General features: G+C 38.9%; 2 non-coding genes across 2 annotated transcripts; one reads left to right on the top strand and one right to left on the bottom strand.

Moving 5' to 3' along the window:
* Nucleotides 1-1,404: 1,404 nt before the first annotated feature.
* On the bottom strand, nt 1,405-1,512 carry LOC130956657 (small nucleolar RNA R71). Its single transcript, XR_009077183.1, has one exon. It is a non-coding gene; the product is annotated as a small nucleolar RNA R71 (small nucleolar RNA).
* Nucleotides 1,513-9,998: 8,486 nt separating this feature from the next.
* On the top strand, nt 9,999-10,102 carry LOC130952799 (small nucleolar RNA R71). Its single transcript, XR_009074979.1, has one exon. It is a non-coding gene; the product is annotated as a small nucleolar RNA R71 (small nucleolar RNA).
* Nucleotides 10,103-11,375: the final 1,273 nt, after the last annotated feature.

The following is an 11,375-nucleotide window of genomic DNA, read 5'->3' as shown; positions in this document are numbered from 1 at the left end:
CTAGTTTGTTCTCTTAACTTGGTGTTATTCTTCCATGTTCTTTGTTATGTTCAATTTTGTCATTCAGATATTTTTATGATTAATTAATGCAAGGATTATTTCTTTTTAATTTAATTTCCATTCCAATAATCATGTCTTCTTTTAATTCCTTTTTATATGCCATGAATTTTTTATTTACAATGAGTGAGTAGTTTCATTACTTGATGGGGAGTTGATTAAAAGGAACTCTTGAGTTGGAAGGATTGGAAGAAAAATTTGTAATTGGGTTGAATGTTGGATTGCTATCCTGTCACCGACGCCAATCCCTTTGAACTAAGTGGATTGCAACTTGTGAACAGATCTGGCATTTCCACTTGTTTGACTTTCTCTTACCTAGTAAGGGATAACCAAACGGAACAAATATTAATTATAAATTAATCTTACAATCACACCATCAATGATAGAGATTCTAACCAATCAATTCCCAGTCAAGGCCTTTTATTTTTATTATTTAAATTTCCTCAAATTAAATCCCAATTTACTTAGCTCAACTCTTTTTGGAATATCTGATTAATAAAAAAACACACTTTTCTGTAACTCGTTGGGAGACGACCTGGGACTTAAAACTCCCAGTAATTTTAATTTAAACTTTCAGTGACATATTTCTAAATTGATAGGCAGATTTTCGGTGAGTTAAGAACTATACTTGCAACGTAAACATTTTAATAAATTTTTAATTCACCAGCTTCTGCACTCCATCAATTTTTGGCGGCGTTGCCGAGGAGTTGCAATAGAGTGCTTATTTTATTAATTAGAATTTATTTATTTGCATTTTATTTAATTTTGCTACTATGAGCTGCGTATTTCTTCCGTCAAATGACACGTTCACCTCCTGATCCGCGCTTGCTAATATTCGATCCTGAAATTGAAAGAACAATTTCACGAATAAGGCAAGAACAGCGTAGGTCAGTCCGCTCTGAGGGCGGATCTGAAGGTGAATCTGAGGAAGAAACCAGCCCCCGTTCTACTAATTCGGTTGTTTTACGTGCAAAAAACATGGCAGCTAGAAGAATTACCATTCAGGAGGAAGGAGCTCCTGATTTTACACTGCAACCATTTCAAGCGCATCATCCAGCGGTAGCTACGGATTTTGAAATAAAGACCGCACTGCTAAATTTGATGCCGAAGTTTCATGGCCTACCTGCTCAAGAGCCTATCAAGCACTTGAGAGATTTCCAGGCAGCCTGTTCTACTGTCAGGCGTGATGGCGCTGATGAAACTTCAATTCTGCTGAAAGCTTTTCCGTTCTCTCTTAAGGGAAAAGCAAGAGAGTGATACTACACTCAACCTCTAGCAAACGTATCCAACTGGGATACACTCAGAAAGGAGTTCCTGGAGAAATTTTTCCCATCTGAAGTTACTGATAAACTGAGGAAGGATATCTCTACAATTGTTCAGGATGACAATGAAACTCTCTTTGAATACTGGGAGCGCTTCAATAATCTTCTGGAAGCATGCCCCCACCACATGATTGACAAGATCGTGCTACTCAGCTATGTCACACAAGGTATGAGGCCCCAAGATAAGACCACATTGGAAAGTGCCAGCAATGGGTCTATGAAGAAGTACAAGACAACTGATGAAGCTTGGCAATTGATCAGTGATTTAGCTGAATCTACTCGGAACCACAGACAGAAGCAAGGCCATTCAAGGGCCGTTGCAGAAATATCTTCTGGCATAGAGACTACTGCTCTAAATCGAAGCATCTGTGAAATGACCAACCTGCTTAAGCAAATGCAGTTAAATCAACAAGCTCAGCAAACTCAACCGCAGCAAAACCAACAACTAGTCCCACAAAGAATTTGCAGAATTTATGCTGATTACAGCCATTACACTGATGAATGCCCGCAGCTCCAACAAGAAGACAACATGGTGGCATCCACTCACAATTTCTATGACCGCCCCAACCAAGGGTACAATCAAAGTGGAAATAATAACCATGGATGGCAGGACAATTTAAACCAGAATTGGAGGGACAACAATAATAGGGGAGGCAGAGATAATCAGGAAAATCAGAGGTGGAATAATTACAACAACAGGCAGCAAAATCAACCTTACCGAGCACCTCACCTGAGGCAAAACCAAGGACCACCGAACAATCAGCAGCAAACCCCCCAAATTACTCATTCTTCTGTATCTTTTAATGAATAATTATTACAAGCTTTTGAGAAAAGACAACTGGCCATGGAAAATACCATCGTGAACAGTATTAATGCCAGTCTGAATGGTTTCACCTCTACTCTACAAGCTTTTATGACATAACTTGGTTCAGCACAAAATTCCAATAACCAACCTTCAAGCACCACTGGAATCCCCTCTCAACCATTACCCAATCCAAAGGGAGGCATTAATGCCATCACCCTGAGGTCCGGAACCACACTGCAGGAGAGGAATCAGGAGGAACCAAGCTCACTGGTGGACGAAATTATGATCTTCAAAGTTGGTCTCTTTGTATTTGTATGAAATAAAAAATACCCCAAAGAGATCATGGTGTGATGAATTGGGATCTTAATAATCCCTGGTGTGATTATAACTCCGTTCAACTTAACCAGCAAGTGTACTGGGTCATCCAAGTAATACCTTACGTGAGTAAGGGTCGATCCCACAGAGATTGTTGGTATGAAGCAAGCTATGGTCCCCTTGTAAATCTCAGTTAGGTAGATTAAATGGTTTATGATGAGTTTGAAAATTAATAATAAATAGAAAATAAAATAGGATAGAAATACTTATGTAGATCAATAGTGGGAATTTCAGATAGGCATATGGAGATGCTGTGCTCCTCTTGTATTTCTACTTTCTTATTACATTCATCCAATCCTTCTTACTCCTTTCCATGGCAAGCTGTATGTAGGGCATCACCGTCTTCAATGGCTACTTTTCATCTTCTTGGGAAAATGGTCCTATGCGCTGTCACTGCATGGCTAATCGTCTAGAGGCATCACCCTTGTTGATGGCTACATCCCATCCTCTCAGTGAAAATGGTCCAAATGCTCTGTCACAGCACGGCTAATCATCTGTCGGTTCTCAATCAGGTTGGAATAGAATCCCTTGATTCTTTTGCGTCTGTCACTAACGCCCAGTGGTGGACGAAATTGTGATCCATGTTCTTTGTATTTGTATGAAATCATTATTATGGCACCGGTTGAATTCACAACTCCGTTCAACTAACCAGCAAGTGTACTGGGTCGTCCAAGTAATAAACCTTACGTGAGTAAGGGTCGATCCCACAGAGATTATTGGTATGAAGCAAGCTATGGTCACCTTGTAAATCTCAGTTAGGCAGATTAAATTGGTTTATGATTTCGAAAATAGAAATAAGAAAATAGAAATAAAAAAAGGGATAGAATACTTATGCAGATTCATTGGTGGGAATTTCAGATAAGCGAATGGAGATACTGTATGGCTCAAGGACGCCTACTTTCCTACTGCTTCAACTCAATCCTTCTTACTCCTTTCCATGGCAAGCTGTGTATAGGGGTTCACCGTTCGACGATGGCTACTTTTAATCCTCTCGGGAAAATGGTCCTCTGCGCTGTCACTCGCATGGCTAATCATCTGGAGGCATCACACTGGCCGAAGGCTACATCCCATCCTCGCAGTGAAAACTACGCTCACGCGCTCTGTCACAGCATGGCTAATCACTGGTTGGTTCCCGCTCCTACTGGAATAGAATCCCTTGATTCTTTTGCGTCTGTCACTAACGCCCAGCACTTGCGAGTCTGAAGCACGTCACAGTCATTCATTACCGGAATCCTACTCGGAATACCACAGACAAGGTGAGACTTTCCGGATCCTCATAAATGCCACCATCTATCTAGCTTATACCACAAAGATTCTGTTGGGAATCTAAGAGATACACATTCAAGCTCGGTTGCATGTAGAACGGAGGTGGTTGTCAATCACGCGCGTTCATAAGTGAGAATGATAATGAGCGTCACATAATCATCACATTCATCATGTTCTTGGGTGCGAATGAATATCTTGGAATAAGAATAAGAGAGAATTGAATAAAAGAAAATAGAATTACATTAATACTTGAGGTACAGCAGAGCTCCACACCTTTAATCTATGGTGTGCAGAAACTCCACCGTTGAAAATACATAAGTGAAAGGTTCAGGCATGGCCGAATGGCCAGCCCCTTAAAACGTGATCAATAGCCTCTTAGGATGAAGAATAAAACAAAACTGAGACCAAAGATTAAACGTGGTCAAAAGACGTCTAATACAATAGTTAAATGTTCTATTTATAATAAACTAGCTCCTAGGGTTTACATGAGTAAGTAATTGATGCATAAATCCACTTCCGGGGCCCACTTGGTGTATGCTTGGGCTGAGCTTGGTCTATCCACGAGCTGAGGCTTCTCTTGGAGTTGAACTCTGAGTTATGACATGTTTTGGGCGTTCAACTCCGGATCATGACGTTTTTCTGGCGTTTAACTCCAGACAGCAGCATGTACTTGGCGTTCAACGCCAAGTTACGTCGTCAATTTCCGAATAAAGTATGGACTATTATATATTGCTAGAAAGCCCTGGATGTCTACTTTCCAACGCCGTTGAGAGCGCGCCATTTGGAGTTCTGTAGCTCCAGAAAATCCATTTTGAGTGCAGGGAGGTCAGATTCCAACAGCATCAGCAGTCCTTTTGTCAGCTTTTTTTCAGAGTTTTGCTCAAGTCCCTCAATTTCCGCCAGAAATTACCTGAAATCACAGAAAAACACACAAACTCATAGTAAAGTCCAGAAATGAATTTAACATAAAAACTAATGAAAACATCCCTAAAAGTAGCTTGAACTTACTAAAAACTACCTAAAAACAATGCCAAAAAGCGTATAAATTATCCGCTCATCACCCAGCCTTCAGGAGTTTGAAGCTCGTCACAGTCATTCAATACCGGAATCCTACTCGGAATACCACAGACAAGGTTAGACTTTCCAGATTTTCGGGATCCTACTCGGAATACCACAGACAAGGATAGACTTTCCGGATCCCCATGAATGCCGCCATCTATCTAGCTTATACCACGAAGATTCTGTTGGGGAATCTAAGAGATATGCGCCCGGCCTAAGGTGGAACGAAAGTGGTTGTCAGTCACGCGCGTTCATAGGTGAGAATGATGATGAGTGTCATGGATCATCACATTCATCAAGTTGTTGTGCAACGTATATCTTGGAATAAGAATAAAAGAGAATTGAATAGAAAGTAATGGTAATTGTATTGAAACTTGAAGTACAACAGAGCTCCACACCCTTAATCTATGGTGTGCAGAAACTCCACCGTTGAAAATACATAAGTGAAAGGTTCAGGCATGGCCGAATGGCCAGTCCCCATGATCTGAGAACTAATCGTCCCAAGATGTCTAATACACTAGTAAAAAGTTCTATTTATAATAAACTAGCTATTAGGGTTTACATGAGTAAGTTTTTGATGCATAAATCCACTTTCGGGGCCCACTTGGTGTATGCTTGGGCTGAACTTGATCTATGCACGAGCTGAGGCTTTTATTGGAGTTGAACGCTGAGTTATAGCGTGTTTCTGGCGTTCAACTCCGGGTCGTGACGTGTTTCTGGCGTTTAACTCCAGACAGCAGCATGTACTTGGCGTTGAGCGCCACTTTACGTCGTCAATTCCGGAATAAAGTATGGACTATTATATATTTCTGGAAAGCTCTAGATGTCTACTTTCAAAAGCCGTTGAAAGCGCGCCATTTGGAGTTCTGTAGCTTCAGAAAATCCATTTCGAGTGCAGGGAGGTCAGAATCTAACAACATCAGCAGTCATTTTGTCAGCCTTTTTCAGAGTTTTGCTCAAGTCCCTCAATTTCAGCCAGAATTTACCTGAAATCACAGAAAAACACACAAACTCATAGTAAAGTCCAGAAATGTGAATTTAACATAAAAACTAATGAAAATATCCCTAAAAGTAGCTTGAACTTACTAAAAACTACCTAAAAACAATGCCTAAAAGCGTATAAATTATCCGCTCATCACAGCACCAAACTTAATTTGTTGCTTGCCCCAAGCAACTGAAAATCATTTAGGATAAAAAGAAGAGAATATACTATAAATTCCAAAATATCAATGAATATTAATTCTAAATAGATGAGCGGGACTTGTAGCTTTTTGCTTCTGAATAGTTTTGGCATCTCACTTTTTCCTTTGAAGTTTAGAATGATTGGCTTCTCTAGGAATTTAGAATTTCAGATAGTGTTATTGACTTTTCTAGTTAAGCATGTTGATTCTTGAACACAGCTACTTATGAGTCTTGGCCGTGGCCCTAAGCACTTTGTTTTCCAGTATTACCACCGGATACATAAATGCCATAGATACATAACTGGGTGAACCTTTTCAGATTGTGACTCAGCTTTGCTAGAGTCCCCAGTTAGAGGTGTCCAGAGCTCTTAAGCACACTCTTTTTGCTTTGGATCACGACTTTAACCACTCAGTCTCAAGCTTTTCACTTGGACCTTCATGACACAAGCACATGGTTAGGGACAGCTTGATTTAGCCGCTTAGGCCTGGATTTTATTTCCTTGGGCCCTCCTATCAATTGATGCTCAAAGCCTTGGATCCTTTTTACCTTTGCCTTTTGGTTTTAAGGGCTATTGGCTTTTTCTGCTTGCTTTTTCTTTTTCTTTCTATTTTTTTTCGCCAAAAATTTTTTTTTTCGCAAGCCTTTGCTTTTACACTGCTTTTTCTTGCTTCAAGAATCAATTTTATAATTTTTCAGATCATCAATAACATTCTCTTTGTTCATCATTCTTTCAAGAGCCAACAGTTTTAACATTCATAAACAACAAGATAAAAAATATGCACTGTTAAAGCATTCATTCAGAAAACAAAAAGTATTGTCATCACATCAATATAATTAAACTAAATTCAAAGATAAATTCGAAATTCATGTACTTCTTGTTCTTTTGAATTAAAAACATTTTTCATTTAAGAAAGGTGAAGGATTAATGGAATTATTCATAACTTTAAGACATAGTTACTAAACACAAATGATCATGAAGTAGAGACATAAAACATAAATAAACATGAAGCATAAAAAATCAAAAAAACAGAGAAATAAGAACAAGGAATGAGTCCACCTTAGTAAGGGTGGCGCCTTCTTGACGAACCAATGGTGCTCTTTGAGCTCCTCTATGTCTCTTCCTTGCTTCTGTTGAATGATTCCTAGTAATTTTGGTGCTCCTATCCTTAGTTGCTCCCAATAATTGTATGGAGGACAATTTATCCCCTGGGGAATCTCAGAGATCTCTTGATTTGCAGTCAAATGTTCTACCACTGAGCTATAAACCCTTTAGATGAGTCTTTCCATCACCCATGACTCAGAGGTGGAAGCTTTTGTTTTCCCTCTTTTTTTTTTTTTTTGAGGTTTCTCTAGCCTTAGGTGCCATCAATGGTTATGGAAAAACAAAAAGCTATGCTTTTACCACACCAAACTTAGGAAATTGCTCGCCCTCGAGCAAGAGAAGAAAGAAAAGATGAAGAATAAGAAAAAGATATAGAGGAGATGGAGGGATGTGTGGATTCGGCTATATGGGTGGGATTGGGTGGGAAACAGATTTTGAATTTTGAAGGTAGATGGGGTGTATGGGGAAGAGTGGATGGATGTGAGTGGTGAATGGAAAACAGAAGGGATGACCATGAATGGAGAGAGAGAGGGCAAGGTAGGTAGGGATCCTGTGAGGTCCACAGATCCTGAGATGATCCTGTGGGGTCCACAGATCCTGAGGTGTCAAGGAATTACATCCCTGCACCAAATAGGCATGCAAAATGCCTTTGCATACCATTCTGGCGTTTAAACGCCGAAGTGATGCACGTTCTGGGCGTTCAACGCCCATGTGAAGCATGTTATGGGCGTTCAACGCCCATGTGTAGCATGTTACTGGCGTTGAACGGCATTTCCATGCTTGTTACTGGCGTTCAGTGCCAGCTTTTCTCAAGGCACATTCCTGGCATTCAAACGCCAGAATGTTGCTTGTTTCTAGCGTTTAGCGCCAGATTCATGCTCTGTTCTGGCATTGAACGCCAGCCAGATGCTCCTTACTGGCGTTGAACGCCAGTCTGTCCTCCCTCCAGGGTGTGATTTTTCTTCTGCTGTTTTTTATTTTTATATTTTTTTTCGTGACTCCACATGATCATGTACCTAATAAAACACAAAATAACAATAAAATGAAATAAAATAAAAATTAGATAAATAAAATTGGGTTGCCTCCCAACAAGTGCTTCTTTAATGTCAATAGCTTGACAGTGGGCTCTCATGGAGCCTCACAGGTGATCAGGTCAATGTTGTATAGTCCCAACACTAAACTTAGAGTTTGGATATGGGGTCTTAACACCAAATTTAGAGTTTGGTTGTGGCCTCCCAACACCAAACTTAGAGTTTGACTGTGGGGGCTCTTCTTGACTCTGAACTGAGAGAAGCTCTTCATGCTTACTCTCTTTTGTCACAGAGGGATGGCCATGTGCCTTAAACACAAGGTAGTCCCCATTCAATTGAAGGACTAATTCACCTCTGTTGACGTCTATCACAGCTCCTGCTGTAGCTAGGAAAGGTCTTCCAAGGATGATGCATTCATCCTCTTCCTTCCTAGTGTCTAAGATTATGAAATCAGCAAGAATGTAAAGGCCTTCAACCTTTACTAACACATCCTCTACTATTCCATAAGCTTGTCTCAATGATTTGTCTGCCAGTTGTAATGAGAACAAGGCAGGTTGTACCTCAATGATCCCCAGCTTCTTCATTATAGAGAGTGGCATAAGATTTATCCCTGACCCTAGATCACATAGAGCTTTTTCAAAGGTCATGGTGCCTATGGTACAAGGTATTGAGAACTTGCCAGGATCTTGTCTCTTTTGAGATAAAATTTGCTGAATCCAAGTATCCAGTTCACTAATGAGCAAGGGAGGTTCACTTTCCCAAGTCTCATTTCTAAATAACTTGGCATCCAGCATCATGATAGCTCCTAAATATTGAGCAACTTGCTCTCCAGTCACATCTTCATCCTCTTCGAGGAAGAATAGTCTTCAGAACTCATGAATGGCAGAAGGAGATTTAATAGAATCTCTATGGTCTCTATATGAGCCTCAGATTCCTTTGGATCCTTAATAGGAAATTCCTTCTAGTTTGAGAGACGTCCCAGGAGGTGTTCCTCACTAGGATTTTCGTCCTCCTCCTCCCTTGTGCATTCGGCCATATTGATCACATCAATGGCCTTGCACTCTCCTTTTGGATTCTCTTCTGTATTGCTTGGGAGAATACTGGGAGGAGTTTCAATGACTTTCTTACTAAGCTGGCCTACTTGTGCCTCCAGATTTCTGATGGAGGATCTTGTTTCACTCATGAAATTGAAAGTGGCCTTTGACAGATCAGAGACTAGATTGGCTAAATTAGAAGTATTTTGTTCAGAATTCTCTGTCTGTTGCTGAGAAGATGATGGAGAAGGCTTGCTATTGCTCAGCCTATTGCGTCCACCATTGTTAAAGCCTTGTTGAGGCTTTTGTTGATCCTTCCATGAGAAATTTGGATGATTTCTCCATGATGAATTATACGTGTTTCCATAAGGTTCACCCATGTAATTGACCTCTGCCATTGCAGGGTTCTCAGGATCATAAGCTTCTTCAGAAGCTGCCTCTTTAGTACTGTTGGATGCATTTTGCCATCCATTCAGACTTTGAAAAATCATGTTGACTTGCTGAGTCAACACTTTGTTTTGAGCCAATATCGCATTCAGAGCATCAATTTCAAGAACTCCTTTCTTCTGAGGTATCCCATTATTCGCGGAATTCCTCTCAGAAGTGTACATAAATTGGTTATTTGCAACCATGTCAATGAGTTCTTGAGCTTCTGCAGGTGTTTTCTTTAGGTGGATGGATCCACCTGCAGAATGGTCCAATGACATTTTCGAAAATTCAGATAGACCATAATAGAATATATCTAATATGGTCCATTCTGAAAACATGTCAGATGGACACCTTTTGGTCAGCTGCTTGTATCTTTCCCAAGCTTCATAGAGGGATTCACCATCTTTCTGTTTGAAGGTCTGAACATCCACTCTAAGCTTGCTCAGCTTTTGAGGAGGAAAGAATTTATCCAAGAAAGTCGTGACCAGCTTATCCCAAGAGTCCAGGCTATCCTTAGGTTGTGAATCCAACCATATTCTAGCTCTGTCTCTTACAGCAAAAGGAAAAAGCATGAGTCTGTAGACTTCAGGATCAACTCCATTCGTCTTAACAGTCTCACAAATCTGCAAGAACTCAGTTAAAAACTGGTAAGGATCTTCAGATGGAAGTCCATAAAACTTGCAGTTCTGTTGCATTAAAGCAACTAGTTGAGGCTTAAGCTCAAAATTATTAGCTCCAATGGCAGGAATGGAGATGCTTCTTCCATCAAATTTAGACGTTGGCTTTGTGAAGTCACCAAGCATTCTCCTTGCATTATTATTATTTTCGGCTGCCATCTCCTTCTCTTGTTCTAATATTTCTGAAAGGTTACCTTTAGATTGTTGTAATTTAGCTTCTCTTAGTTTCCTTTTCAGGGTCCTTTCAGGTTCAGGATCAATTTCAACAAGAGTATCTTTTTCTTTGCTCCTGCTCATATGAAAGAGAAGAAAACAAGAAAAGAAGAGGAATCCTCTATGTCACAGTATAGAGATTCCTTTATGTTAGTAGAAAAAGAAAGGGGAGAAGAGTGAAGAAGATATTAAAATCAAATTTTAAAAAGATAAGAAGATAAGAAGTTAGATAAGATATTTTAGAATCAAATTTTGAAAAAGATAAAATTTTGAAAAAAGATAAGATATAAAAGATATGATAAGATATGTTTGAAAAAGATTTAATTTTTTTAAATTAAAATTAATTACTAACAAGAAACTAAAAGATAAGATTCTAGAACTTAAAGATTGAACCTTTCTTAACAAGAAAGTAACAAACTTCAAATTTTTGAATCAATCACATTAATTGTTAGTGGATTTTCGAAAATATGATATAAAGATAAGAAAAAGATTTTGAAAATATTTTGAAAAAGATTTTTGAAATTTTCAAAAAATAGAAAAAAAATGAAAAAGATATAATTTTTGAAAAAGAATTTGAAAAGATAAGATTTTTAAATTTTTGAAAATTTGACTTGACTTGTAAGAAATAACTAATTTTAAAAATTTTTGACTAAGTCAACTCAAATTTTTGAAAATTATGAGAAAAATAAGGAAAAGATATTTTTTTAATTTTTTGAATTTTTAATGATGAGAGAGAAAAACACAATTATGACCCAAAACTTAAAAATTTTGGATCAAAACACATGATGCATGAAAGAACACTATGAATGTCAAGATGAACATC

Source organism: Arachis stenosperma, chromosome 1 (genome assembly GCF_014773155.1).
Source record: "Arachis stenosperma cultivar V10309 chromosome 1, arast.V10309.gnm1.PFL2, whole genome shotgun sequence".
Taxonomy (NCBI): domain Eukaryota; kingdom Viridiplantae; phylum Streptophyta; class Magnoliopsida; order Fabales; family Fabaceae; genus Arachis; species Arachis stenosperma.
Note: the sequence above shows the minus strand (reverse complement) of the source record. Positions and strands in the feature narration are given on the sequence as shown.